The sequence below is a fragment of the Penaeus monodon genome, chromosome 32, assembly GCF_015228065.2.
Source record: "Penaeus monodon isolate SGIC_2016 chromosome 32, NSTDA_Pmon_1, whole genome shotgun sequence".
Taxonomy (NCBI): Eukaryota; Metazoa; Arthropoda; class Malacostraca; order Decapoda; family Penaeidae; genus Penaeus; species Penaeus monodon.
This window is the reverse complement of record NC_051417.1, coordinates 32,262,179-32,262,418: the sequence shown is the minus strand read 5'-3', so window position 1 is coordinate 32,262,418 and position 240 is coordinate 32,262,179. Positions and strand designations below refer to the sequence as shown.

Below are 240 nucleotides of genomic sequence, written 5' to 3'. Positions count from 1 at the left end.
CGTGCAACAGTGCTCTTCGCCCCAGAGTCCTCCCTCCCCCTCCTCCCTCCCTCCCCCCCTCGCTGAAGCCCCGCCCTCGACCCTTTTAGTCTGGCCGATATCACGCCAGGAGCAGAGCTTCGGAAGGTGACGCATGCCTCGCCCACTCGGAGCGGCCGTAATGGACGAGTTATGCGGTTCGATGGTGATGGCGTGGTGTCACTAACTTTTTTTTTAGATATCTTTCAACCTATTTAATCA

At 57.1% G+C, this 240-nt stretch overlaps 1 protein-coding gene across 1 annotated transcript in view; it reads left to right on the top strand.

Annotated features, from left to right (window-relative positions):
• Positions 1–240, top strand: part of LOC119593820 (nuclear transcription factor Y subunit beta-like) — a gene marked incomplete at its 5' end in the record, with an annotated part of 86,519 nt that overhangs the window by 33,611 nt on the left and 52,668 nt on the right.